This window comes from Canis lupus, chromosome 24 (genome assembly GCF_011100685.1).
Source record: "Canis lupus familiaris isolate Mischka breed German Shepherd chromosome 24, alternate assembly UU_Cfam_GSD_1.0, whole genome shotgun sequence".
Lineage (NCBI taxonomy): Eukaryota > Metazoa > Chordata > Mammalia > Carnivora > Canidae > Canis > Canis lupus.
In genome coordinates this window covers 12,417,813-12,445,522 of record NC_049245.1, presented here as the reverse complement: position 1 = coordinate 12,445,522, position 27,710 = coordinate 12,417,813, and the positions used below count along the sequence as shown (strand labels likewise).

Sequence of the window (27,710 nt, the reverse complement as noted above, 5' to 3'; positions counted from 1 at the left end):
TATGTACATGTATGTATTACATTACATACATGTACATATTCATATGTACATGTATGTATTGCATTACATACATGTACATATTCATATACAGTAGATTACAAATATGTTCCACCTATATATTACTGTGTCTGTGAACTTTTTAAAAAATATTTTATTTAAATTCAATTTTCCAACATATAGTATAACACCCAGTGCTCATCCCATCAAGTACTCTCCTTAGTGCCTATCACCCAGTTACCCCATCCTCCCACCCACCTCCCCTTCTGCAATCCTTTGTTTCCTAGAGTTAGGAGTCTCTCATGGTTTATCTTTCTCTCTAATTTTTCCCCACTTGGTTTCCCTCCTTTCCCTTATAATCCCTTTCACTATTTCTTATATTCCACATATGAGTGAAACCATATGATAATTATCTTTCTCCAATTGATTTCACTCAGCATAATACCTTCCAGTTCCAACCACATCAAAGCAAATAGTAGGTATTCGTCCTTTCTGATGGCTGAATAATATTCCATTGTGTGTGTGTGTGTGTGTGTGTGTGTGTGTATACACAGTCACCCAGGTTGCCCCATAGATGTGTCTTGTAAGAAGTTGTTGTGGCCAAGTTCAAGAAGGTTGTTGCCTGTATTCTCCTCCAGGATTTTTTTTTTCTCCTCCAGGATTTTTTTTTAATAAATTTATTTTTTATTGGTGTTCAATTTACCAACATACAGAATAACACCCAGTGCTCATCCCGTCAAGTGCCCCCCTCAGAGCCCGTCATCCATTCACCCCCAGCCCCGCCCTCCTCCCCTTCCACCACCCCTAGTTCGTTTCCCAGAGTTATCTTCTCCAGGATTTTGATGGATTCTTATCTCACATTTAAATCTTTCAACCAGGCAGCCCCGGTGGCTCAGTGGTTTAGTTCTGCCTTTAGCCCAGGGTGTGATCCTGAAGACCTGGGATCAAGTCCCACTTCGGGCTCCCTGCATGGAGCCTGCTTCTCCCTCTGCCTGTGTCTCTGCCTCTCTCTCTGTGTGTCTCTCATGAATAAATAAATAAAATCTTAAAAAAAAATAAATCTTTCAACCATTTTGAGTTTATCTCTGAGTATGGTGTAAGAAAACGGTCTAGTTTCATTCTTCTGCATGTGGCTGTCCAATTTTCCAAACACCATTTATTGAAAAGACTGTCTTTTTTCCAGTGGATATTCTTTCCTGCTTTGTTGAAGATGAGTTGACCATAAAGTTGAGGGTCCATTTCTGGGTTCTCTATTCTATTTATCTATGTGTCTGTTTTTCTACCAGTACCATACTGTCTTGATGATCACAGCTTTGTAATACAGCTTGAAGTCCATCATAGTGATGCCCCCCAGCTTTGGTTTTCTTTTTCAACATTCCTCTGGCTATTTGGGGTTATGTCTGTGAACTTAAAGGACTCACTAACATATACACAGAAATACTCATATATATATATATATATATATATATATATATATATATATATATATATATAAGTTTCCCATAGGAAACAAATATGTGTATATATATTTTATATATGTGTATACATATATATATGCAGGCCCAGATGTGTGTACAGGAAGGAGTCCTCCAATTTTAATCTCTCATACACATACACAGAGCACTGACTATAGGTGAGGTGCTGGAAATATCAATGAAAAATAAGAAAATAAGATCTTGTCTATGAGAAATTTATATTCTAACTAGTAAGGCAGCCAAAAAAAAGGCAAATAAATAAATAAGATAATTACAGATTGTGATTAAGGTTATAAAAGAAACTACCTAGATGCTCTCATTGCAAATTGGAAGAGGCCTATAAGCTAGAGGACAGAGAGGAGCTCCAGGAGGAGGTGAAATTGAAGCAGAAACTGACAGAGGACATAAAGCTGGTGATTAGCATTGCTAGGGATAGGGCATTCCAGACAGAGTGAACAACAGGGACAAAGGCTCTAAGGTGGGGAGTAGGTTTGGCTTATTTGAGGATGCAAAAGAGCAGACCAGAGGAATAGGAGAGTAGGAAGGGTTTTATAAGTTCCACTGAGGATGCCAAATATGCAAACCTTCAGAACTGTGTCCACATATTGGATTTTATCCTAAGAGCAAGGAGAACCCATCAAAAGGTTTATCTGGGAGACTAACACCATCTGATTTACGTTTTTTAAAAGATCCCTTGGCTGCTGAATGGGAATAGGCTTGCAGGGAAATGTAAGGGAAAGCAGGGGCTCCATCTAGTAGGACATTACAAAATCCAGGTGAAATATGGTATAGGTGTACACCAACTAGGGCAGCGACAGTGGAGGTGGAGAGAGATGAGCAGACTTGGAAGATTACACTGGAGGTAAAACCAGAATTCAACAGTGGATTGAAAGGTAGAGGATTATCACAGGAATTAGTTGGCTGTTGGTTGATCCAGACTGTCTTTACCTGCGACAAATGGAACAACTCAGCTTTCCTCCATATGTCTCTTATTTTCCAGTAGGATAGCCTGGGCATACACTGTTGGAAACAGCCGAGACACAAACTACAATGGACTTGAGTAAACTTTTTCTCAAGCTTCTGCTTGAGTCACATCTGCTAATATGCCACTGGCTAAAGCAAATCACATGGATGAAATCAGAATCAAAAGTCAGGGAAATAGGCTCAGCCTCTTAATGGGGGAAGCTATAAGGCCACGTGGCAAAGGGCATGGATACAGGAGAGGCTAAAGAATGGGAAGACCTGGCTTTTTAAAGGACTGGCAGCTCTCCATTGCCAGCCAAGGACAGGAGACAACAGAAGTTAACACAGTTGTGAAATGTTGGAAATAAGAAGTGCCTATCACTGCGTGTGAAATCAGTGAGTTTAGGAAGCTAAGAATTAACGTGATAAATAAATGCTAGGCTGCAAAATACCCTACGGCCTCCATGTACGCCAAACTGAGGGATTCTCTGCTCTCTGACCAGTTCTGTTTAATCAAAGCAAAGCAGACATTGTAGGACAGCATGAGATAGGCTGACAGACTATTTAATTCTCCCTTTAGTTGAATTGTAAATTCTTCTCAGGGATTAGTGACCCAGTACCTTCCCTAGGTGGGATTCTCCTGGACCCCCTGAGATGGTATGTTGCCAACCCCCCGCCCCCTCCCGGGAGACCATAGTAATTTCCCTAGAGAAAGCAGAATTTCTGCTACTGTCTCCAGGAAAACCATTTCAGCAGTCAGGTGAGGGTGATGATGAAAGTTGTGATGGTGGTGGTGATGGTGATGGTGTATTTTCCCTCTGTTTTTGTTTTTCTGTTGTTTCTTTTTCCTTTTTTTTTTTTTTTTTTTTTTTTTTTTACTCAGGATAAAAATTGTGGACCCTTGATGACATCAATTGTAATTTTTAACTGTATTGGGACAAGAAGGGATAAGCATCTCCCTAATTTCTAGAAACACAAACAGCAAGGAAACAGGATGTTTAAACAAATAAGAGCCTTTAACAGAAGGTCTGCAGATGTTGCCTGCTTCTCCTCATCACTGTATATCTACGGCCTGTCTCTGGGAAGGGGCAGGAAGCCTTAGGGCGCCTTACTCAAGAACAGTAGATAAAAGTCACGGTCTGGCAACCCCATCTGCTTTCTTGAAGAAGGAAATATTATAAAATAGTAATGTCAGGGCTCCAGGCAAGGCAGTTTCCCAAGGGTCTCTGAGTTAACTCAACCAACATGTCCTCTTACATGTAAACTTGGAATCATGATGGGGATGAGGCAGACAGCTGAGCACACAGACTATGTTGGCACGCCATGCAAATGAAAAGGTACCATCTGTGCTGCTGCTGAAAAATGATGAGGCATAGATGTGACTTTTTTAATGTTCCATCTGGGTATAATTGAATTGCCTCTTTAAAATAAAAAATATCCATATTTGATATACATCCTCTCTTGTAATGGTCTCCATCTATCTTTTGTTATTTCTGTAGGATTTATTTCATGAGAAGTATGACATGAAATACAAAAAGCGAAGAACAAAGGTCTTTGGGAGATGACGGTAGCATGTTTTATTTCTTTGGCTGACTTGTCCTTCATTTTCTTGTCATTTCAAAAACACTTTCCATATGCAAAATATCTTCTCACCCCCTGAAAAAAAAGAATGCCCTGACTAGATAACTGGATAGTTGAGCAGAAGGTGATTATCAGTCTATTATCTACACACAGAAGGAAAACAGGACATGAAGTTGCCGGAATACACAGTTGCCCACATTTCTAAAGCTGCAATTAATTTTCTTTCCCAAAAATCATGTCGGTTCTAAACATTCTGAGAATAATAAGGATAATTAGAAGCACAACTTGAATTCAGAGTGACTTGCTTCTGAAGCATTAACAGCATAAGAAGGAAACAAAAGTATTTGGAGGAAACTCTAACATGCCTCTCTCCAGGTACAATTATAGATTTGAAATTTGTTGTTACCTTTCCATGGCAACCTTCGTACTTAATTTCCCAAATGTTGAACTTTTGACATCCTGCTCCTTTGGGGGAACCCTTCAACTCCCGAATTCTTGTCGTGTTCTTGCTTTTAATACTTAACATTCCTCCAAGCACACGCTGTGAGCTCACTTCCCCAAACTGAGAACAATAAGACCAAGAAGAATTTGGTTATGCTCTCAGCAAAAGCACTTAAATGTGTTCTTTCTGTAAGATGGAAACCAACAACTGAACATAGCTTCAAAGGGTCCATGCCAACTTTGTTTGGCCTCTTGTTCTATTCAGTTCCATTCTAATAAATACTTGTTAAATATCTACTGTGTGCTAGGAGCATCAGGAAATACAAAGATTGGAATAAGCCACATCATCTGATCTCAAGAAGCTTACAATGTAGAGAAAGAATGAGATCCAAATAACTAGAAAGCGATTTTCAGTGTGTGATCCCCAGAGAAGCAGCATCAGCAGCACACAGGGCTTTCTTAGAAATGTAGATCTCAGACCCCTCCCCGGACTTTCTGAATCCAATCTCTTGGAGTCGGCAGTCTGTATTTTCACAGTTCTTCCAGATAATTAAGATGCTCCCTAAGATTTGAGCATTGCTGCTGTAAAGCAATTGAGCACACACACCATGGGAGAGATACAAAGTGCTTTGAGTAAAGGGAAGATCACATCTATTTTGGAAGGAGGACTTCTAGGACTGATAGTTTTGCCATGAAGCTTTGAAAGTTAGCTGAAATACTGAAATGTAGGCGGTAGAGTAATAAGTGGACACTCTGGATGAGTGAAATGTGAGCCAAGCAACAGAATTAAGAAAGCAGAAGGCAAATCAAAGAGTCTAGATTGATGGCCATGGAAGGACATGGAGATGAGGATCAGAAGTATATGTTGGGTCTCAAGCACCAAGCTGTAGAGCAGGTTGTCTGACTCCGTGGACAATGACAAGCCTAAAGTTTTTAATCAGAGGAATAATGAAATTAGAGCAGTGCTTTTGGAAGACTGGTCTCAGGGTTTCAATAGGATAACCTGAAGTAGGAAGATATACAGGAAGTGGAGAACCAACTGAGTTGACGACTGCAAATAGTTTGGGTAGGTAATAATGAAAGTTTCAACTAGGGAATTTACAGGGGAAATATGAGGGAATTAATGGGAGAAAATTTGAAGGACTAGATCAATAGCATTCTGCAATTGACTCAATATTTGGAGCAAGAAAATGGAATCAAAACCTTGATTAATAAAAGAATAGTCATGTCATAAACCAAAGAATAAGACAACCAGAGGAGGAGCTGGTTTTGGAAGGGATTTGTTTTGATCATAGGTGACATCCTGTGATATGATGCACCATGAAGGTAAAAATGTAAACACAGAGTTTATAATAATATCTATAATATTCGGCTACATAGGCTATGCCTGGGTAGGTACATGAGATAGGCACATGACTCATATCATTTAAAGCTTATACTAACTTTATGAGAAGGCATTTTTTTGTTGTTTTTAATTTATTTGACAAAGAGCAGAGGAAGAGGGAGAAGCAGGCTCCTCACTGAACAGGGAGCCTGATATGGGGCTTAATCCCAGGATCCAGAGATCATGACCTGAGCTGAAGGCAAGTGCTTAACCAGCTGAGCCACCCAGGAGCCCCAAGAAGGCATTGTTATATCCATGTTTATTATTTAACTTAGATTATGTTGCATATAATAGAGAATTCAAAATAGCAATGGCTTAAATACACAGGGTTTCTTCTAGCATATAGAAGAAATCAGGAGGTAGGCAGGGCAGGATAGCTATGCTGGTTTCAGCAGTCATCAGGGGGCCAAGCTCCTTCTAATGTCCTGTTTCAGCATCCTCCCCTGGGGAATTCCATCCTCCAGGTACTTCATCAGTCAAGATGGCTGCTGAAGTGCCAGCCATCAAGGTGGTGATGGCCAAAATTATAGGACTGGAGGCTTACTGAGAGAGTAAACATAAAGAATAGGAGACTGGAAGAACCTTGGAGAAAGACTACAAGGAAGGACTAGGAGGAGGCATAGGTAAGAGGGAAGAAGAAAAGGAAGGAAGGAAGGAAGGAAGGAAGGAAGGAAGGAAGGAAGGAAGGAAGGAAGGAAGGAAGGAAGGACAATGTCAAACAGAAGGCAAGGAACCCCAAGGCTAAGATTGGAAGGAGAGGTGGGTAGGTAGTGTCCGATGGTGCAAACCATGAGGACTGCATCATGCTCATTGGATGGGAGAAAATGAGGGTCCTGGGTGATCTTCAAAAGAATAGCATCATTCAAGAATTTATGGCAGCAGTTCTTAGAGTTAAGGAAATAATAAGTGGTGAAGTAGTGGAGCAGTAGTAACTTCTCTCCCATGAAGTTTGCTGATACATGGAGAGAAACAGTGGTAGTGACAGAAATCAAGCAGTGTTGAGGTCATGCTTCATAGATTAGAAGGCCTGAACACAATTTCCCTTTATGATGTCAGGTCTCCTAGAGACCAGATTTAAATCGTTTGAATGTGTGGGCAGAGACAACAAAGTGCTTCTGCCATGATCAGCAGCCCCAATCCAATTCCTCCCAGCAAAAACGAAGCAAGTGTTGGCGGATACTGTATCACAATAAAAGGCTGATGCTACATTTTCTAAAGGCCGTCTGATAAGCTTAATTAATTCATTTTTGTTTTTCCCTCCAAAGGTTGGATAGAAACTCCTCTAACTCTGGCTTGTGTTCTTAGAGAAAAATTAAATTGCAAAAGTGAGGACGTTTCATTAGGCTGTACTCCCTCAAGGTCAGCAAAAGCTCTCTGGGTGCTTTGCAAGGCTCCAGAATCTAGAATGACAGAGCTGCAGCTCCATTTCAGCAAAAATAAATATCAGATTACAACACATTGTTTTTGCAGCTGACTGAGGATTTGGTGTGGTGGCTATTTCCTTCTGCAATTGCAAATAAAGAGAGCACAGTGTTTGTATCCTTTCTTTACGAAGCCATTTTCTTCCCTAAAGAGGTGCATTCCCAGAGGATTCTTCCCCCCTCAACAAATGTCTGGTGCTTCTGCAGTGTTCATCCTGCATGACTTGCCTTGAAGACTGTTAAACATAAAGGCAGATACTTGGATCAGTTCTCTTGATACCTTTCACTCCTTTCTTCCTATCTTTCCACCCCACCCTCATCTCCCTCCCTGGAAAAACCCTCTTGCTGTAAAATAATGAAAGAATGGCAGAGATAAACCACAGCATGCCTTTGCAATTCTAATTTTCTAACCTGAAACTAGTGAGCCATAAAACTCTGGAAGCTAAAAGCTGCCTGAGGCAAATCCAAATCTGGCTTTAAAATAGCAACACATCTTTTACCATTTTAGCTATTTTGAGGTAGATTTTCATGCATGGGCATACTTGTTGAAATTAAATGTGTTTCATTTGTGTCTTTTTTTTTTTTCTTTTCCTTCTGGAGAGATAGCAGGCTTGAGAGGCACTTGCTTTCTGCATCTTAAATTGAAGACTAAATTTGAGTGCCCAGAGTAGGTATTAAATTACCTATCTGTGAGTTTTCTATCTAAATTGGGTAACCCTGGTACTACTTTGAAACTTGGGTGCATTTAGGAAATAGGAGTTGTCCTACTTGACCTTGCCTTTTAGTATTCCTGTGTTGTCACAGCTGCTGGTTTGGATCCCTCAGAAACCCTAACATGAAGTTTTGAGGGAAAGTAGTTCTTTTGGTAATTGATTACAGGAAACACTGGTATGTAACCAAACCAACATGAGTTTGCCCCTGGTGAGTCAAGGAAACTGTACCAGGTGAGTCGCACAAAGAAAACTTTATTTGCAGCAAATAAGGAGATAGGGAAAATGGCTTCCAACGCCATGACTCCCCAAGAGAGTAAATGGGTTCCTTTTGTTTAGGGGTAGATCAATGTTCAGATAGGGAAGTGTGAATGTACAGGTGCGCATAAGATAGAGCAAGCGCCTTAAGGAAATATCCTATAGTAAATTTATGTTACGTAAATGAGGCTGGGGTTCCTCTTTGGGTGGAGATTTTAGTATTACAATGAGATAAAGGCAACTACCATATTCCAGGGGAGTCACGCCAAGGTCCCTCTGTGGAGGTGTGAGTCATTCAATTCAAATGTGTCGGTGGGAGGTCTTGTTAGGGCTGTTGTCACACCTGAGGGGTAATTTCAGGCTTCATTCCTCTGAGTTAAAAGGTAAGTCAGAAAGAGGAGTCTACGGCCATACCACCCTGAACGCGCCCGATCTCGTCTGATCTCGGAAGCTAAGCAGGGTCGGGCCTGGTTAGTACTTGGATGGGAGAAAGAGGAGGTTAAGGAAAAATGTAAGGCAAAGATTAGTGAGTATAAGCAGGTGGGCAGTAAAGATCAGGTCTTAGGGTCTAGCTGGTGACAGTAAGAGGATGAGGAAGTGAGCAGAGGAGAGATAACAGTCCATAATAGGTGTTTTAATGAGAAGTTACAAAAGTGGGCAACTGATGCTTGATCCTGCTGAGGACTCTGGGAAAACCTGCAGAACATGCACAGTCATGTGTTACCTGAGGGCTGTGAAAGCTTGGGTATTTATCAACCAACTACCATCTGTCATTGCTTGACAATCCTGACGAGAGATGTCAGTTCTTTACAACTTACTCTATAGATTCAATGCAATTCCCAATAAAAATCCCAGCAATTATTTTGTTGATATCAACAAACCGATCCCTTTTTTTTTTTTAAGACTGTATTTATTTATTCATGAGAAACACAAACAGAGGCAGAGACACAGGGAGAAGCAGGCTCCATGCAGGGAGCTGGATGTGGGACCCTATCCGGGGACTCCAGGATCAGGCCCTGGACCAAAGGCTAAACTGCTGAGCACCCAGGGATCCCCAACAAACTGATTCTAATATGTATATCGAAAAGCAAAAGACCTAGGACAACTTACATAATACTAAAAAAGAACAGAGTTGAAGGATTTATACTACGCAATGTCAAGATTTATTATAAATCTGCAATAATCAAAACAGCATAGAATTGGTGGGGGGGAGAGCATGGAACAGAATAGAGAGCCTAGAAATAGACTCCCACAAATATAGTTTATTTATCTTTGACAAAGACTCAAAGGCAATTCAGTGGAGAAAAGACAGTTTTTTTTTTTTTTTTCAAAAAATGGTGCTGGATCCTGAATATATAGCTTATGCTTTTCACAAAAATTAACCTAAAATGAATCATAGACCTAAAGGTAAAGTGCAAAGCAATAAATGTTGTAAAAGAAACTATAGGAGAAAATCTATATAACCTTGGATTTAGAGATGAGTTTTTAGATGCAATACCAAAAGCACAGTCTATAAAATGAAAACTTGATATGTTGGATTTTATTAAAATTTCAAACTTCTCCCTTGAAAAAGACAATTAAAAAGATGAAAGACAGAATGGGAGGAACTAATTGCAAAACATGTATCTGATAAAGGACTTGTATGCAAAATAGACAAAGAATTCTTAAAATTCAGTAATAAGAAAATCGATCTAAAAACTATAAAGATTGTCAAATGAGATAAAAACAGCAGGTAGAATGTGATTTTTTGTAAATAATAACCACAGTAAATGAGTAAATAAATAATTTCTCCATAGTCAAATCTTTTATTCTCCTTTTTTTGAAAGGGAGTTGTTAACTATAAACATTTCCCTTCTCAGCTCTTAGTCTGTTTAACTGAACAAAAGGGATTATACTGTGGGAGAAAGAATTGCAGGAGAGCCTGACGAGCTTCATGGAAGCGGGGCACAGGAGATGGAGGCCGTGGGCCTGATGCCTCACAGTACCCTTAGACAGCAGTGAGGCCTGAGAGGGCACCTCAGACAGCTACTTAGCCTCCAAGTCAGGACAAGACTCAGTGCTCCTCTGGGATCTGAAGTAGTGGAGTCCCTTACCTCCTGAACTGCTGGACATTAGACCATGATAAAGGCATCACCCTATTTTGCTAGCAGTGCATAAGCCTCCCATTTCTCTTTTTGACCTCAAGAAAGATCAGAAGCCCCAGGACTTCTAAGGATCTTCTGACAACCTGGTAGAATGAAATTCAGAGACAGATTTAATTTGATATGAAGAAAATGTAGAAGTGTGACATTCCTTAAAAAACTGAGTTTCTGTGTAGGAAGTCATACACGTTTTTGATATGTATAAATGAAAAAAAAACTATAAGAGTAAAATGCCAAAATAATAATAGATGATAAATTCTGAGAAATGGGATTTTAAGTGATTCTTCTTTTCATTTACTTGTGCTCTTTCACTTCCATGCAATGAGAATGTATTACCTGTGGGAAAATTGAGAAGGAGAGGCTAGGTGGTCCAGTATATTGGACCTGGGTTTTAGACTCACATCAACCTGGATTTGAATTACTAGCACTTCTACTTATCTGCTGGGTGAATTTGAGAAAGTGATTTGCATCTTTAAGGCTGATGTTTTCTATAAATGCCAATGATGTCAACTTTGTAGAGTTATCATAGAAATTGTAATTAGTCTACATAAAGAGTGCAGAGTAGGGGTGCCTAAGTGGCTGAGTGGGATGGGCATCTGCTTTCAGCTCAGGTCATGATCCTGAGATCCTGGGATCAAGCCCTGCATCGAGCTCCCTGCTCACTCAGGAGCCCCTTCTCCCTCTCCCTCTCCCTCCTCTACTTGTGCTCCCTCTCTTGCTCACTCTGTCTCTCAAATAAATAAATAAAATATTTTTTAAAATGCAGAGTAGTTTGCCATGTAATTGCATACATATATACTTATGATAATTGTACACTTTATATTTATTTATTATAATCTTTTTGATGCAAAAAAGGTGCTTTTGTTGTTTTAAAAAGGTGGTTTTATTAAAGTACAAGACTAGGACGCATAGGCAGAAAGAATTGCTGATAACTGTACACTTTAGACTGGTGAACTTCACAGTATGTAAATATCAATAACATTGTGAAAAAACACAAAAAAAATACTTGTGATGCTTTTGTACGAATATTTAGATTAACTATGGAAATAGCTAACCTAGCTACCCTGATGAATATTTATAAAGTTAGCATATATCCATCATTTATATTTTTAAATTAAACACAAAAATGAAGCTTTGCTTTCTTCAGGTTTTCTAACAACTCTTTCTTCTAAGAATGACTTAAATCCATACTACATGCTATCAGTTACAAATGCTGGCTGCATTCCTTATGGATTATTCAGAGATCACTTAATCTCTGAACACCTGACAGTTTTCTGCTACTAAAATGAAAAGAATGGCCCTTGTTATAAGATAAATGATATCGGGGCAGCCAGGGTGGCTCAGCGGTTTAGCACTGCCTTCAGCCCAGGGCCTGATCCTGGGACCTGGGATCGAGTCCCACATTGGGCTCCCTGCATGGAGCCTGCTTCTCCCTCTGCCTGTGTGTCTCTGCCTCTGTCTCTGTATCTCACGAATAAATAAAAATAAAATCTTAAAAAAAAAAAAAAAAAGATAAATGATATCCCCCCCCCCTGAATTTATATGTTGAAAGCTTAACCCCCAGGACCTCAGAATGTCATTATATTTAGAGATAAGATCTTTAAAGAGATAAATAAGTTAAAATGAGGTCACTATCATGGGCCCTAATCCAATGTGACTAGTGTCCTTATTTAAAAAAAAAGAGAGAGAGAGTAGGATGTAAACATACACAAAGGGAAGACCATGTGAGACACAGGGAGAAGATGGCCATCTGCAAGTCAAAGAGAATCTTTAGAAGAAACCAACCCTGCTGACACTTTAATCTTGGACTTCCAGCCTCCAGAATTGTGAGAAAATAAATTACTATTGTTTAAGCCATCCAATTTAGAGTACTCTGTTATATGGGCCCTAGCAAACTAATATAGTCTTTTTGCCTGTCTGCATTTGGGGTGTCAGAAGGAAAGTGAATAACATTTAGGAAAAGCTTAGAAATCATTTTTTTCTACATAAATTTGATAAAATTATCGTTTATTGTGTACCTAAATTTAAAATAACAATGTGGCAGCTATTTATAATCTAAGATATATAGCAAAGATATTTTCCCTTTAAGTTTAAAATAAACTGTGGCATGGAGGAATATATCAAATTATGCTTTTGTGATGGCTCCCTCCACTCCCTTCAAAGGATAAAGGACATAGTATTTACTTGGGTTGTTTATCAGGACTTTGTGCTGAGAAGTGGAAGGAAAGAAGATCTGAAGAGTTGAGATGATAAAATTACTTTTCATAAAAACCAAAAATGAGAAGATAGGGAAGGTAGGGAGAGGAACTAGCACAACTGAAGATTCTGAGAGAGTGAGAAAGAGAGTCAGAAGCTTTGGGTGGGAGAAAGAGGTGTGTAAGAAGGGTTCTTAGGAAAGTAGGCTGTCCAGAATGCAGTACAGTGTCCCATTCTTCAAAGAACAATTGTCATAAGACTTTCATATTATTCTCCAGGGCTTTTGATTCAAGGCCTCAAAATTCATGGTGCTTTTCCTGACATGCCAAAATGTTGAAAAGATTATGAAAAGCAAACAGGGTAGCTTAAAAGATAGCTCATCCATTAAGTGTTTCTCTTAAAATTTTCCCCAATGTGAAATGCAAAGTAATGTGCTGGAAAGACAATGATTAAGCAAAGGGTATTTTAAAGTTTACTTTTCTTTCCATTTGATTTCTCCAGCTTTCAAGTATCTGCTACTCAGCCCATCTGTTGTCCTATTTTGATTGTTTTTGGCAAACAGATGCAGGAGGAGAACACTATTGCCTTTTCTGTTTTATATAACCCTAGAGATAAAAACATAATGTTAGTCAGGTTTTCTTTTGTAGGGAAAAATTGTGAAGTACTGAAATACATTTAAAAAAAAGTTACTGGATGTTTTCAAAGGAAAACTAGGCATTGTCTAACCTCCCCCTCCAGGTTATGTGGTTCTATGGTGTCTTTACAACTTTCATTATATTGGTGTTTTTCACAAATCTGTAAGTTGTAGATGACTGAAAGAGATACAAATGATTCTTGTCCAAAAATATGCAAATGAATTTGGAAAAGGTTTAATTAATTTTCCTCCTTCTCTGTGGAAGAAGCCATTATGGCACAAATTAAGCAAATTCAAATTCATTGCAACATTCCTAGTATACGTTTTCTGAGTTAAGTAAAAATATTTGACATGTGCCCATTTTATATATGTATGAGGGATGTGCTTATCTTTTCTAAAAAATTATCCTTTAATATTTTCATAAACTGTCTTTCAGCCTCTGAGAACTCAGCTAAATATTAGTCTTACCTGGGTTTCAACTGGACACAATATTGAATTATTCTTTTGGAGTGAGGAATAGCAGGGGATGGCCAGGGAACAGGGTAGCTGAACTGACCTCTCTTTGACCTCAGTCAAAAGTCTCAATTGCATATATCTCCAGTGAACCTAGGGGAACTGAGCCATGATCTGCATGACATTTTTATCTCTAACATTCAGTTTGACTTTCAAGTATCACAGAGTAGGAAAAAAAAAAAACATGAATCCAAAATGAAACAATATTTTTCAGATTGCCACTATACCATCAAGTCTAATGTGAAAGAAAATCCATTTCATTTTTGCCACTGCCTGCTGATTAGCATGAACTCAGCTGCCCTTCAAAGTTTCAGCCTCTTGAACGCAGGTTCAGTCATTGCTTTGAGCCAAAGGGAGAACAGGAGTTAAAATTCTCAGATTTCCCTGAGAGTTGTTTTTGAGTGAATGGGGGAGAATGTATTTGGTGAATGGTTTTAGCTTACATTGAAGTTACTTTAATTTTGTTTCATTTTTGTGTATGAAAGTAAAAGTAATATCAGAGAAGGGTACTGACAACTTCCACTGGGTAAAATACCTGCCATCTTGACAGAAGTTTTGCCATAAATAGAAATAGATACAAGAGGTCTACCCTGTACACATTATCCTATCAGAATTAGAATACATGCCACATTTTCATAAAGGAGGGGAAAAATAATTTCCTTCTACTATTCTAGGTTCTCCACTGGGGCCCCTGTAACAACAGAGAATAGCAAAAGAAACAGAAGTTTATTAACATGTGTATCTCCCACATACATAGGAGAAACTCAGGGATGAGTAACTCAAAGAGATGACTGGAACTTGAGCCTAACTTCTGTCTTCAGCTAAAACAGAGGAAGAAGGATGGGAAGGTGAACACAGAAAGTACAGTAAAGAAGGGTAAGGTTTGTTATACAGATTTTAGTCTGTGCCTTCTCTATTGATAAGAGACTCTTGGGATTTAGAGTCATACTTCTTTTCCTGGTAAAAGAAACAGACAATGAAGATTTTCTTTATAAAGGTAAATTTCTCTTACAAAAGAGTAGCTTCTACTCTGTTTTTAGAACTTCTTCTGAATCTTTTCTTTCTTAAAACAATCAGCTCTAAATATTAACAACAACAACCAGCTCTAAGTAGTACTTTTATCAAAGAGGCATTTTTTTGGGGTAACATATCCTGATCTCCTGCAGTCATATTTTGGGGTAGTACATTCTGGTCTCCTACACTTTCTATTGCCAAGCCTGAAGCCACATCCTGGCATTTAGGTTGAATGGTCTTTCTAAGGCAACCATGGCTTCTTAATCACATTCAGATAGTTTTTACTTGTCTTCAGCTCTTGTTTTGATTTTTTTGAATCTCAAGTTGGCTTTTGAAGTCAAAAGGAGCACTTTTCCTTTCCCTCCCTGTTTATAGAAGTAAAGGAAAAGAACATGGGGTCTAATTCAGGTAAATATCTTAACAGAATGACATGCAAAGTATAATTTTCAAAATGTTTAACATCATGCAATTCCCATATAAAATCATAATGAACAGAAACCAACCATGCCTTCTGATGATGTACATGTGATTGAAACCAAAGTCTTATTAAGCTTATCAATGAAGTTAGTTCAAGAAAGGATACATGTAACTGATGATTATTTTGTCAGTGAGAGAAAGGAAGAAAATAGCAGTAAGTCACAAGATTAGATGCAAAACTGGTTATTGTCCTTGTTCTATCAGTAATATGACCATAGTCTTTGGGGTTAACTTTTCTATACAAGAAAATCATTGTGTTACTATCAGACAAAAATAATTTTCATTGCTCCTGGACAAAAATTATTTGCATAATATTGGGCAAAGTAGTTTATACCTTATCAATTTACAATAAAGGAACATCCAGCTTTACAGAGTTGAAAATTGTCTGAGGCCTAATCAATAGTAATGGTAAATCAAACAAATTTTTTTTTAATATTTTATTTATTTATGAGAGACACAGAGAGAGAGAGAGAGAGGCAGAGAGAGAAGCAGATTCCATGCAGGGAGCCCGACGTGGGACTCGATCCTGGGTCTCCAGCATCACACCCTGGGCTGAATTTGGCACTAAACCGCTGAGCCACCAGGGCTGCCCCAAAGAAATTTTTATATCATGTGACTCTAGGTCAGGAGTCAACAAACTATAGCTCAACTCGACTTAGCCACCCGGTTTTTAATTAAAGTTTTATAGGGACACTGCCACAGGCATTTGCTTATGTATTATAAATGGTTTCTCTTGCTGCAGAGTTGAATAGTTGCAACAGAGATTAGGTGGTTGTATAATCTAAAATATTTACCATGGAGCCCTTTATAGAAAACAAAACAAAACAAACTTGCCAACCTTTGATCTAGGAACACTAGGAACAGGGCAGTGTCTAACAGCAAAAATGAGAGTGGCATAATGTTTTTTTCCTCTTTTAAGTTTTGGATATTTTTTCTTTGCAACAGTGTTAATAAGAAAGCATGAGAGTAAAATCAGAAAAACTTCAGGGAAAAGGCACATCAGAAGTATGTGCCTTCTGATGATGTACATGTGATTGAAAATTGCGTGCATTGTAGCCACACTACACAATGAATTCTGCTTGACTGGATTATAGATCCTCAGACATTCCTTCAGAATCAATTACACACATTGAAAGCAGAAGAATACCAAGTTCTTTATTTCTAGGAAGAAAGCTCATGACCCACTTAAGTCCTCAGCATTTTGAATTACTCATTTCTCTTTGATTAAAAACATCAACCCAGATTTTGATATTTAGCTCATCCATATCTTGGTTTTCCTTCAGAAATTTGCTATATGTGCCCCACATCCAGGAACTGCACTTTCAAAAAAAAAATAACTTCTGACTTTACCTTGGTAACTTTATTTATAAAAATAAATAAACTCACATAATTGTTTATTTTCTAGAAATGGTATTGGAGCAAGGATGCTAAGATATCTGTCTAGACTAATCCAGTTCATGTTGCCTCTGTAGAGGTCTTCCTATATCACTAGCCCACCACCAGTGTGTATTACAGATTTTTGGAAGATTTTATAGCGTCCCTGGTCCCCATCTGCAAAGCCAGTGAGGGAAAATGCCATCTTAAATCTAACTCAAAAAAAGTAAATATTGACAAAGTTTTACCTAGATTGCATTCAGGTCTGAGTTTCAGCCAGTACCTTAGATAATCCTCTGGTTATCTCAGTCATCCCAACCTCTCCCTCTTGAAGTCCTAGAATCAGCCAGTTACCAAAGTGTTGACTCTCTGGCATGGAGTAGAGAACCAACACTCAGTCAAGAGTTCAGGACTGGTGACTGGTGTCCTCACCATGTTGTATGCTAAACATTTTACGTTTCACACCCCCTTGTAATGTTTTCCATATTAACAAACTGTTTATTATCCCTTTCTAGTTGCTACCAGCACCCACCAGCCACCACAGAGAATCAATGCACACCTCTTTAAAAACAGCAGGGGCAAACTACAAGGCAAAACAGGAGGGACAAACCTAGAACGGGACATTAATGTTACCTGAATGAGAAAAAGTTGTGCAGATCATTCTAACAAAGGGCGCTAGACATAATCAAGACACGACTGAGTACAGAAGAACTGTACAGCCTAGCCTAATGAAAAGAACTGGGGCATTTATTCACCCATTGGCAAGGGGTTCTTGTAGGGAAAGAACAAAGAAAATAGAAAAACAACACCAGGGAGCTTTAGAAAAAACCTGATTTCATACTTCTGCTCAGTCCAACTTGTGTGCCCAGAAAAACTCATCCATTCTGGTTTTAGCTCTCTCCGATTATTAAAAGCTACGCTTGCACACTGAAGATCAGCTGCTGCTGGTGTCCCATCTGTACCCCTCCACTTCTCTTTATAATTCAGTGCACATTGACCCAACTTTCAGCAGCCAGCCTCTACGGTTTTTTTTCCCCTAAGGGCTTTACACCCTCTGCTAGTTGGTGTAAAATGTCCCATTTCCTTTGATCCTCACGTAGGATAATCCTGACATGTTCTACACTAGCTTTCAGAGTTTCCCAACAAAATTGGGCTCCAGTCATCTGTAACAGTAGCTGGCTCAATAAGGTACATGATTACTGGCTCCTTTCCCTTCCCCTGTCTCACTTACATAATACACCGTATGTTTCCTGCGCCTCCCAAATTACACTCAAATCATTGTTTCAGGATCTGTTTCCTAGGAGTGCGCCCCCCAAAACACAGTAGGTGTTCAAGAAACATTCAGTTGCTCACCCATGCCTTAAAGTATTTCTACTTTTTTAATTTATTGAGGTTTTCAGTGCCTTAATTTTTTTCAACATGGTCAATTTTCATGGGCAGTTGGAAAGAATGCATATACTCTATTTTCAGGGTGCAGTAGGATATACATTAGTCAGTTCTACTTTTAAATTATGTTATTTAGGCCTTTCATATGCTTTCTGACTTTTCATCTTCTCAATATTCTTAGACTAAAAGAGTTTTTTGAAGTCCTCTATTACCAGAGTGCTTCTGTCTTTTTATCTTTTGTAATTTTTGCTTTATGATCATTGTTGCTATGTAATTTGATAGATATTCAACTATTCAGTTTGATAGATAACTGATAGATTTTTGCATTCATTGTACACTTAAAAACCATAAAGTGCCCATTGCTCTTTGGGCTGAATCACAGCTTTTCTGATATTATGTTAATAGTTTCTGGTTGTTTAAAAATGTATCTTTTCTGAAGCACCTGACTGATTCAGTTGGTGGAACATCTGACTCTTGATCTTGGGGTGGGAAGTTTGAGCCTCATATTGCACATAGAGATTACTTTTTAAAAAATCTAAAAAAGAATTTTTTTCAAAATTTACTTTTTCCTAGTAGACTTTGCCCATCTTTCTATTTTTGCCTATCCTCAATCACTTTGGTGTGATCCTTAGATATGGCATAGTTGTTTTTTCTTTGTAATCCAATCTAATCTAAAATTCTTCTTTTAATATGTAGGTTAAAACCATTTATATTTACTAAGATAACATATATTTTTGTCTTAGTTCTGTCATATTGTTGCACATTTTCTGTCTATATATTTTAAGGCCTTTTTCAATGTGGTCTGTTTCCTTTGGTTTGCTTTATGTAGCTCTGAGTTTTAGGAAGCTTTGCAGTTCTGTCCTAGTGATTACCCTTATTAATGCATTTAGTCAGTGCATTATAGTCCTCCACTAAGAGAAATAATAAAAATAGTGTTCCTTCTTTCTTCCCCATTCCCTCTCTCTCCACCATCCAATTTAAATGACTAATATTCCCTTTCTTAATGTTATCTTTATATTATTAAGAATTATATACCTGTCTAGAACTTAATTAATCAGCTTTGAATGATGTCATTGAAATAAAAGTTATTATAGATGAGATAATCAGCATATTTGTTCCAAGTCTACCTACTTCATTCCAGTGTGTAAGTTGTGACATTTCTGTATTGTCCATGGTTGCTTCAGGGTTAGCCCATCACCTTCAGCAAGTGCACTTTTACAGTGCTTTCTGAGATCTGTTTTTCTCCTGGGTTCTTTCATGAATCTCTTGCTTTTTTCCTTCCCTTTCTTTTTTCAGCTGCTTCCCTGCTCCACTGCTTTATTTATTTTAGAGTTTATGGGTCATATTTGTCTCCTACTTTCACATAGATGGAATCTGTGGGTAGGTGCTTTTCATTCTCCTTGAAGATTTGGAATAGTTTTTCAGGAATTGAAGAAGAGAGGCTGATTAATACAGATTGGTTTATACTGGAGGTCCCTGGGTCTGGGTTTTGTTGTTGTTTTGTTTTCTGACGCTGTAATCCTTACCCATGCATATTTAGGATTAAGCTTCTCAAAAACACAAAAGGTTGGGGATCCCTGGGTGGCGCAGCGGTTTGGCGCCTGCCTTTGGCCCAGGGCGCGATCCTGGAGACCCGGGATTGAATCCCACATCGGGCTCCCGGTGCATGGAGCCTGCTTCTCCCTCTGCCTATGTCTCTGCCTCTCTCTCTCTCTCTCTCTCTCTCTCTGTGACTATCATAAAAAAAAAAAAAAAAAAAAACACACACACAAAAGAAGTGACACTAACCCTAGGGGTGGTAGGTGTTTTAACAAAAACAATGAAGGAATCACTGGCAGGGTAACCTTTTCGTCACCTCTCCAGATATAGAGGTAGATGCTTCTCCACTTTGGCTTAGGCAATTATCTGGGCCAACTTCTAACCATTCCTCATTTAGTAATAACCATTTTCATTCCAGCTCAGGTTTACAAATCTGATTTCACAGAATTATAGATCATTAGCAGTAAGAATGATGCTGAAGTTTATATACTCGAAATTTCAGCCATCAATATGATTTTTTGGGAAGAGAAATGTTTTGTGCTTATTCTTGATTAATCAAAAGATTTTAAAAATTTGGACATAGTCTTAACTCTCAAGGCAAAGATGACATTCGGTGAATATTTCCATTCAAAGTATCTTGGGGGGATCCCTGGGAGGCGCAGCGGTTTGGCGCCTGCCTTTGGCCCAGGGCGTGATCCTGGAGACCCGGGATCGAATCCCACGTCTGGCTCCCGGTGCATGGAGCCTGCTTCTCCCTCTGCCTGTGTCTCTGCCTCTCTCTCTCTCTCTGTGACTATCATAAATAAATAAAAATTAAAAAAAAAAAAGAATCAGAGGATATACTGTATGAAAAGTTATGTACCTTTAAACACAAGAGTGTTTAACCTAGTCAAACTTCAACTTAATTTTATAGAAACGCACACACAAACACAAGGCATTCCAGGACTTAGGAAGCTGAAGGAACAAAGATATAAAAGATTTTTTTCAATTGGTACTGCCATTCCACTAATTGAGGGTGGGCCTCATGGTCAGTCTGAGATGGGAATCTCTGTTCCCTCAGCTAGCTTCTTAGGTCCCTGAATGCCTTGTGTGTGTATGTCTGTGTGTGTGTCTGTATGTGTTGCCAAATTGAATTTGTGTAAGCTAAATACATTTATGTTCAACACTGACATGTTGAAATGTAAAGAAGTTTTCTGATTCATCTGTAAGCACCGAATTATTAGTTTTATAGGATTCAATTTCTCACCTTATGCTTTGTCCTTCCAGCATTTCAGAACTTTGCTCGTTCATTGATGCTAAACCAGCAGGACTCAGAATTGTTTTAATATTAGAGCACTTGGAAACCAAAGTACATTTTGATGAAGTCTTAGTATATTTTACTCCAATCATATAAATAATACCTGAGGACAAAATTCTATGTTGTTTATCTTTTTTTTTAAGATTTATTTATTTATTTATTCATGATAGACATAGAGAGAGAGAGAGAGAGAGGCAGAGACACAGGAAGAAGGAGAAGCAGGCTCCACGCCAGGAGCCGATGCCGGACTTGATCCTGGGACTCCAGGATTGTGCCCTGAGCCAAAGGCAGGTGCCAAACCGCTGAACCACCCAGGGATCCCTGTGTTGTTTATCTTAAATTTATATTGATTGAGATAATTAAATTAAATGTATACAATATAAAAGCCAACAGAGTATCATAATCACAAGATACTAATACAAACACAGACACACAGAGACAAATCTGTGAGCCAAACCTATTCTTTTTTTCTTTTTCTTTTTTTTAAGAAAGGCAGACTGCCACACGCATCACCTCATATAGGTGTGTCTGAAGTCTTGGAAGCTTGACTACCCTATATTCTCCTACAGATGGACTTTGATTGTTTGAGGTTCTTGGAGGGGAGCACAGCTACTCGTATACCCTTGACCAAAGAAAGGTCTATCTTCTCCTCTATCAGAGAAGGTCATCCTCTTCCACTGAGCTCATAGCTTTGGGAGAGATGCACATGGAGCAGTGAGGGAAGAGGACAGCCAGATCAGCCAAATCAACTCTGGCAATCAGTGGGGTGACAGATGTTGCAGCAAGATCACCCTCATACCTTCAAACGTATTCTTTAACATTGGTTTGCTAAATGAGCATTTGTTTAGTTGATGGCTAGTCCTCCCTGGAAAATAATCAATGGCACCTGTCAAAAGTTTAAGAAACATTATATTTTTAAACTATTGTAGGAAATCAAATTTGATAAAAATCTCCTTGATTTATTTTTTCTGAACTATAATACTGTTCCATTTTATTTATTTATTTATTTTAATTTTTAAACGTTTTATTTATTTATTCATGAGAGACACAGAGAAAGAGGCAGAGATATAGGCCAAGGGATAAGCAGGCTTCCTGTCCGGAGCCTGATGTGGGACTAGATCCCGGATCCCAGGATCATGCCCTGGGCCAAAGGCAGATGATCAACTGCTGAGCCACCCAGGCATCCAATACTGTTCCATTTAGCAGAACCCCCTGTGCTTGCTCACAAAAGGTCAGTGTTGGTTTGCTACTGAGTGGACAATCTCAATCCATCCTATTAGCTGAATAGAAATCTGAAGGTCATAAAAGTCTTGAATGTGTTCCTTCCATTATACTTGTAAAGAACTAATATTTCCTATCTGGAAATCTAGAGCTTGCATTCTCCAGGGGGTGTGAGTTCTTCCCACATTGTTATACAACCTTCATTCTCTGAGTGATGTCTTTACCACTAGCTGTGTTTAATAATCTGTTCTGAAACAGGCAAAGATACAAACACATCTTGGTTAAAGGTAAAAGAGTGTTAAATAAACTAGCTTCTCTAATCAGAATATTGCTAGAATATAAGCATGATAAGTGCAGGGGCCTCTGTTTTTTATTGATGTTTTGCTAGAGAAATGCCTTGCACATAGTAATGTTCAGTTTGTATTTGTTGAACAGTTTATGGTTGAAACCATTTTAGCTTTTGTCATGTTTTTCTTTTCTTTTTTTTTGTTTTTAAGATTTTATTTATCCACTCATGAGAGAGACACAGAAAGGCAGAGACAAAGATGGAGGAAGCAGGCTCCACAGAGGGAACCTGATGTGGGACTGGATCCCCGGACCGGGATCATACCCTGGGCCAAAGGCAGACGCTCAACCACTGAGCCACTCAGGCATCTCTGTCATATTTTATTTTAATGCCGCTGTATTTTAGGGTCCTAAGGCTGCCACAACAAATTGCTACAAACTGGGTGGCTTAAAATAGTAGAAATTTATTCTCTCAGAGTTCTAGAGGCCAGAAGTCTGAAATCAAGGTGTTGGCAGGGCTACAGTCATTCCAAAGTCTCTAGGAGAGAATCCCTCCTTGCCTCTTTCAGTCTCTGACAGCTCCAAGTCTTCCTTGGCTTGTGGCAGCAATTTCTGCATCCAGTTTCTGCCTCCATATTCACATGGCCTTCCCCCTGTATCTGTTTCTTCTCTTCCTCTAAGGACATTTATCACTGGACTTAGGGCCTACCCTGTCAATCCAGGATGAGCTCATCTCAAGATCTTTCACTTAATTACAGCCACAAAAACCCTTTTTCCAAGTAAGTTAATATTCATGGGTACTGGGGTTAGAATCAGGACATATGTTCTTAGTGGCCACAATTCAACCCACTGCAACCTCTGATTCTGTTTTCAGATTCTATTCATTCAGCACACATTTACTAAGTCTTTATTATGTGCCTGACACTAAACACTGAGGATGCAAACAGTATGCTATGACCACTGAGTTTCTGTAGCAGATAGTAATCTATCAAAGGTTTTTATTCTAAATCCTTCAGATCCAAAATAAAATTGAAATTTTATTTAAAATAGAATTAACTTTAAATTCATATAAGAGGAAATCTCTTCATGTTAATTTTCCCATAAATTCTAATGAACACACTTTATTGATGTTAATTTTTCATTTACCATACTATTCATCATTTTAGATGTTATTAGTTCAAAATCGTACCTTTTAAAAAATTTCATGATGTGGGGCAGCCCCCGTGGTGCAGCGGTTTAGCGGCGCCTGCAGCCCAGGGCGTGATCCTGGAGACCCGGGATAGAGTCCCACATTGGGCTCCCTGCATGGAGCCTGCTCCCTCTGCCTGTGTCTCTGCCTCTCTCTCTCTTGCTCTGTGTCTCTCATGAATAAATAAAATAAAAAATCTTTAAAAAAATTTCATGATGTGAAACACTTTTAATTAGTTTTAATATGTTTTGTTTCACCACAAATCAGAGTTGTGCAGGGGCATTAAATTCAGGGAGAGCCCATTTATCTGTGTCATTTTGTCATTAAGGTATCATCAACATACCTTTGGCTGAAGTTAACAGCATTTTGTCCACAGAAAGCAAGCCTGCAAAAATATAGGTAGTTTATTTAGGAAATAATGCCAGGGAGCAGAAGTGTAGGAGAGGAGGAAGGCGTGAGAGAGAGAGAGAGAGAGAGAGAGAGAGAGAGAGAGAGAGAGAGAGAGAAACAGTACAGGAATATGTTGCCAAATGAGCCTCCATTGTGTGGCAACTGATGTTTGAACCCAGAACACTTTTTGAAGAGTTTAATAATATATATCTCAGAGACAAAAGAGGGAAGTTTTTACGTACCCATTGGCTTCCATCCCCCATTGGTCAACAGTCCACACTGCCACTCATCTAGGTGCACATATGTAGAGGCTGAGCAAAACTAAAGCTGTTTGCACAAAAGGGACATGGTTAGTCTGAATGAGATGTATCCCCATAAAGCTGGTCAAGGCATGTCCTGAACCAGTCACCATGGTAAGTAGGTGCAGTAAAAGGAAATGCCAAAAGGATTTGTAGGTAAGCAAAAGAGGTGCCCAATATACTTTCTCTCCCCCACTGCCAAGTGTGTTATCTTTAGCTTATGAGACTTGGCAGACTTGGGGACAGTGTAACATAATGAGTCACATCATTGGATTTTGACACCAAAATACCAGGCTTCTGATCTTGGAGAAATCACTCTCTGTGTGTTTCAACCTTCTAATATGCATAAAAGATAATGATGGCCATTCTTCTCTCTAGGGTTTACTGTGAGAATGAGATGAGATAATATATAGAAAGTGCTTGGCCCAGTTGGTGTACATTCTGATACCAGCTTTCTGATAGCAGCTGGGTGTCCTTCAGTTCAACTCAATTCTGACACTAATTACTTGGAGTTAGAACAGATTGCATGGGTTAACTGCTTAGTCCCACAAGACTGCCCCTCACTTCAGATGCCAGTTATAAGTCCTGGGTGAACTCAAGACACCCACTTCTGTCTGGCAATCGACAAATTCAGGGGCTTCTCACACTCCTGCAAGTTTGAGAATTCACTAAAACAACTCACAGAACTCAGGGAAACACTACACATAAATTGCCATTTTATGGGAAAGGATACAAATGAACAGCCAGATGGAGAGACACATAGGATGTAAGGTGTGGAAGGGTTCTGAGCATAGGAGCTTCTGTTTCCATGGAATCAGGTTCCACCACCCTGCGGGTACATCATGTTCACTGACAGGAAGCTTCCTAAACCTAGTTCTTCAAAGTCTTTATTGAGGATTCATTTTATATGTACGGTTGATGAAATCAGTAGGCCACAGGATGAAACTCAATCTCCAGCCCCTCTCCTGGCTTCATTGGTTGGGGAGGTAGGGCTGAAAGTTTCAACCATCCTATCACATGGTTGGTTTTTCAAGCCACCAGCCCTCACCCTGAAGCTATAAAAAGGCCCTATCTTAATTCATTTCAATAGCATAAATACAGGTCTGGTAGAAAGAGGATCATATGAATAGTAAAAGATACTTCTATCACTGAGGAAATTCCAAGGATTTCTGAAGCTCTTTATCAGGAAATGGGAACAAAGACCAAATGTACTTTCAAAATTAGACTACAGCATGATCCGTAGGAAGCACTCACTGAACATTGACCATTATTGTTCCCAACTTCAAGAAGCTTTACCATGCACTAGTGTCATCACCACCCCGCCTCCATAAAACTCTGCTCTGTTTGTTTTCAAATAAAAAAGTAAATCTTAAGAAAAAAATTTTCAGGGTAAAAGAGTTAGAAAGAAATACCAGCTCAGTTTAATTTCCTTTGGCAAAATGTAGAAGAGTATGTTTAAAGCAACAAATACAACCAGTCATTCTTGGAAGGCCTCCTAAATGAAGACCTTGGGTAGAATAGGGTGGGATTACCTAGAAGTAACAGTGCTTGCTGTCAAGGAGTTAGAAATTCTAGGCAGGAAAAAGTGACATTTACATGAAAGTAAACTATTTGAAAGATTCATAGTAAAGAGCAAGCAAAGTAACACTGCAGAGCAATTCTTGAGCAAATAAGTGTATTTCACAATAAATGCCAGTGAATAATGACTTCAGTTTTAAGAGATTGAGGAAGTGTTTACAGGCAAGTTTCAATACCAGGGTTGGCAGAATTTAAACCTTTTGGGGGAAGAGAAGAGTGCATTGAAAGAGCACTACTTTTAGCAGTAGCAAAAGCCTAGAGACAAGAAAGATGAAATGTAGTCCTAGCTATTGTCTGGACAATTAGTATACCCTTGCTGATGTTTTAAGTTTGAAACAAGCAACACAGATCTAACAATAGCAATATCAGGCTTATAAAGGGTGTCATGTTTATTCATGAACTTTTCACTATGAGGAGCCTGTATAGATCTGTTGTTTATTTATCAAAGGAGGGAAAGATATTGAGGTCAGTTGTAGAAGTGGAATGTATGAAGTCTGTGAATTCAGGGGAGTGTATTCAGGTTACCAAGACTGTGAAGAAGTGAAAATGAGGAGAAAAGTGAATTACTTATATTCTTGAAATCAAGAAAGTGAATTGAGCCAATGGGAATGTAACCTAATGGGAAAGAGAATCCCATGGAGCCTGAACACACACCCACTTGGGGTTGCCTTGGTGAGGATCTGCCCTCCCCTATCGGCTAATGGTAAAAAAAAAACATAACCTAAATGAAGAAAATAGTAATTGTGTTGTCGAAAACCGACCACTATGCTCCAGAACTGAAATATGTGACTCAAAGACAGAGTTTGGGTATAAAGAAGGAAGACAGTTTATTACTTTTCCAGGCAAAGGAGGCTGTAGCAAGCTAATGTCTTCAAATCTGCAGACCCAGGGGGTACCTGGCAGGCTTAGCCAGTAAAATGTTTGACTCTTGATTTTAGGATCATGAGTTCAAGCCCAACACTGGGTGTGGAGCCTACTTAAAAACAAAACATGAAAAACAAACAAACAAAAAACAAACAAAACAAAAAAACCCCTGTAGACCCGCTCCAGGGTAAAAGGCTGGCTCTGAGCAGTTTTGATAGGAATCCAGTTGGTGTGGCCAGCAGCGTCAGTCATGTCAGGGTGGTCTCATGACCAGCACTGATGATGGCCATCTGAGCCTCCCTTACTAAGTATTGATATTGAGTTCCTGAAACAAAGAATTCTACAGAAAAACAAGTAAAGGGGAGGGAGAGGCTTCAAGAATGAGGAAGAGAAAAATGTGTTCAATTTAAAGTCAAGGCTTGCTGAAGCATTGCTGTGTCCAACTTAATTTCTTTCTTTTTTTTTTTTTTTTTAAAGATTTATTTATTTATTTAGAGGGAGAAAGAGAGGCAGAGACACAGGCAGAGGGAGAAGCAGGCTCCATGCAGGGAGCCCGACGTGGGACTCGATCCCAGGTCTCCAGGATCATGCCCTGAGCCAAAGGCAGCGCTGCACCACCAGGGCTGCCCCCAACTTAATTTCTATCCATCTTTACATTTCTGCAATGGTTTCAAATGGAGGTAGGTGGAGCTGGCCATAGCCTCTGGATGTCTTACCTTGGATTTTAGGTTACAAAGGATGAAGTAGTAGAGAAAAACACTTATTATTTATAAAGGGGCTAAATTGGGATCCCTGGGTGGCGCAGCGGTTTGGCGCCTGCCTTTGGCCCAGGGCGCGATCCTGGAGACCCGGGATCGAATCCCACGTCTGGCTCCCGGTGCGTGGAGCCTGCTTCTCCCTCTGCCTGTGTCTCTGGCTCTGTCTCTCCTTCTCTCTCTCAAGAATAAATAAATAAAATCTTTAAAAAAAAAAAAAAAAAAAAAAAAAAAAATAAAGGGGCTAAATTGAACCTATTTCTTTGAGAGCTTCTGGGTCCATATATTTTCCTCTTTTTTTTTTTTTTTTTTTTGATATTTTCCTTTT

The 27,710-nt window shown here is 39.0% G+C and overlaps 1 long non-coding RNA gene across 6 annotated transcripts in view; it reads right to left on the bottom strand.

Moving 5' to 3' along the window:
- The window catches only part of LOC106557673, an 80,614-nt gene that overhangs the window by 18,480 nt on the left and 34,424 nt on the right, over nucleotides 1-27,710 (bottom strand). For 2 of the 6 annotated variants that reach the window (XR_005377580.1, XR_005377582.1), the window contains 2 exons: nucleotides 4,423-4,578; nucleotides 3,870-4,091 (listed from right to left, as the gene is read on the bottom strand). The exons of 2 other annotated variants lie outside the window; for them this stretch is intronic. This is a non-coding gene — a long non-coding RNA (uncharacterized LOC106557673). Of the gene's footprint in view, nucleotides 1-3,869; nucleotides 4,092-4,422; nucleotides 4,579-6,629; nucleotides 6,839-13,043; nucleotides 13,173-23,839; nucleotides 23,882-24,128; nucleotides 24,214-27,710 lie in introns of those variants that run through there. 2 more of the 6 variants (XR_005377577.1, XR_005377576.1) reach the window with 2 other exon arrangements.